The 2,679-nt window shown below is 36.6% G+C and overlaps 1 non-coding gene across 1 annotated transcript; it reads left to right on the top strand.

The window, feature by feature from the left end:
- The first annotated feature begins 2,094 nt into the window (after positions 1–2,094).
- Positions 2,095–2,201, top strand: LOC124889935. Its single transcript, XR_007048847.1, has one exon. It is a non-coding gene; the product is annotated as a small nucleolar RNA R71 (small nucleolar RNA).
- Positions 2,202–2,679: the final 478 nt, after the last annotated feature.

Raw genomic sequence — 2,679 nt, 5'->3', positions numbered from 1 at the left:
GACGGGTAGAAACTATTTGGGAATAGTGACTAACCTCTCTAAGTGATTTAATACACTATATTAAACAATTAAAATCAATCTCCAACAACCAAATTACCTATTTTTGTCTACCCATCTCTTTTATTTTTGCCCGATCTATTTTAAGCATTTTCAGAAACACTTGGTGGACATATAATTTACTACCACAAGAATCATTTTTTCTCTTTTTTCACAATCATATCAATATTTCTAACATAATTTATATCACAATCATCCACTACACATCAATTATACATCAATAACTATTACCTTGGGGTATTAATTTCATGTTTTTGTTCTTCAATTTCTCAACTTCTTTCTAATGCAATTTTATTTTATTGAAGAACTTAGGAGCTCTTTAGATAAAATTATGGTTTATCAAAGAAGTGAATTAGGCTACATATGAGGCTACCAAAGAAAATAAGATAAAGGCTCAATGAGGGTTAACTAAGATAATGCGCAAAGGTAGGACAAAGAGAAGGTATAAAATAAGGCTATCAAAGAATTGCCTAAATCATCTCCTAAATCCACATTCTTTATTTCGCTTCACACACACACCGTACAAGTTCTAGACATCACATGTAACAAGGAATATACAAATACCTCACACCACACATGGTACATGCTCAACTCAATAAGATCATCATAGACTCCCAACCAAACAATAGTATAAATTCAAAACTAAGCCAACAAGTACAAGAGTCACAAACATGAGCCTAAGAGTCTTAAAAGTAGTAATTCACTCAATCAACATGCTTTTTCCAAACAAACCCACTTGCATCTTGTAATCAAATAGCACCTACAAGAATATCTCACTTATTTCTAACCTAAATTTTTTTAAATTAAGACAAAATTTCAGATATTTCCCCACTCCACACATAAAAGTCTACTTTGTCCCCAAAGTGAATTTAAAAGTAAAAGATAGAAATACTCCCTGAGGCTTCTAGGCCTAGCTAGTAACATCTTCACATAAAGGAGATCCATGAGACCCCACGCTTAATTTTTGCCATGCTCCAAGATCAAGTTTATGGTACTCAGACTTCCTATTAACCTGTGACTCAACTAAACACAAACACTATGTGATATAAAAACTAAAAATTAAAAAGAAAACATACCTAATTAACTTGGGTTGCCTCCCAAGTAGTGTCTAATTTATTATCGCGGCACGACCCAACTCAACTCAACCATATTTCTTCACCTTTTTACTTTTTTTTTAGAGCCATTTTTTCTATCTTCTCTGACCTCTTTTATCTTTGAACATGTTGGAAAATGGTGTTTTCATCTTAGGCTGCTCAATCAGGTAGTCAAAAGAGATCTTTAGTAGCTTAGGCATCCCATAATCATCCCTTTTCAATACATTGATCATGCATAAATCTTTAGTAGCTTAGGCACATCAAATGGGTATTTAATGCTTATTGTATCTACCCAACCTGCAACTCTAAATTTCTCTGTGTTACTTTCTAATCCTGTAATTTTGCCCTTTGACTCTTCAGATCTACAATCAATTGTATTTGACCATCTACGAGTTGCTTCATTATCTCTTCCATGTAGCTAGTTGATTAACACGACTGGGCCTGTGGCTATGGGGAATTCCATGACTGATTTGGTGGCTGAGTTTACCATTTTATGTTGTATCCATTACCATAATTTGGCCTTTGACCATTACCCACATACATCATAGATTTTAGATTTGAAGCATACATGGTCACTGTATGACCACTATTTTCGCATACCTCTCACCAACCTGTGGCTTGTTGGAAAGCATTGACTGTGGCTGCAGGTTATGTTGCTCCTAACTTCATGCTGCTGAATGATGTGTTGATCAAATTTTGCAATGCAGAAACCTGAGCTAATAGGGTTGTGAATTGGTCCACCTCCAACACACCCGTAATTTTTTTCATGGCACTTCTAGAATCTGAATGCCACTCTAGATTTTCTTGTGCTAAGCGGTTCAACAATGTGTACAAATCATCATAAGTTATCTCCAATGCATGACTAGCTGCAGCTGAATCTAGCAAAATCTTTGTATTGTGATCAACAGCTTCAACAAAAGTATGAGCAATTACCTCATTCGACTATTGGTGGTGTGGATAATCTTGAAGAAGATCCTTGAAGCGTTCCCAAGCATAATAAAGATTTTCATCAATCTTTTATTTGAAGCTCACTATATCACTGTGAAGTCTCGCAGTCTTGCCTGATGGAAAGAATCTGATGAGGAACTTTCTAGCTAAGTCATCCCATGTTATAATTGAATTGGTCAGCTCTGCATTCAACCACCTTTTAGCTTCCCCAGTAAGTGAATAGGGGAAGAATGTTAGCCTCACATAATCTGGAGTCAAGGTCTGTAAGTGGACTTGTGGATCCTCGTGTAAAAGCCCTGCAAACTGTCCACTGCTAATAAGAAGCTGCACCATATTGTATTTTAACTCAAAATGCCCCCCAGCTTCCAATCTTTGAATTAGGAAAGTCAAGTTCATTGGAAGTGGGGCTGCCACTTCCCCAACCTTCTTACCAGTTGCTTGTTGTTCAACCATAGGAGCAAGATTTTCTTGGTCTTCTTGGAATTGCGGAATTCTAGGAAGAAGGATTGCTTCTCTCCTACGTTGATGGTAAAGCTGCTCAGGTTCGAAGCTTGGTTCAACCAAGTCGTGATCCCTTGCC

The sequence above is a fragment of the Capsicum annuum genome, chromosome 12, assembly GCF_002878395.1.
Source record: "Capsicum annuum cultivar UCD-10X-F1 chromosome 12, UCD10Xv1.1, whole genome shotgun sequence".
Taxonomy (NCBI): Eukaryota; Viridiplantae; Streptophyta; class Magnoliopsida; order Solanales; family Solanaceae; genus Capsicum; species Capsicum annuum.
Note: the sequence above shows the minus strand (reverse complement) of the source record. Positions and strands in the feature narration are given on the sequence as shown.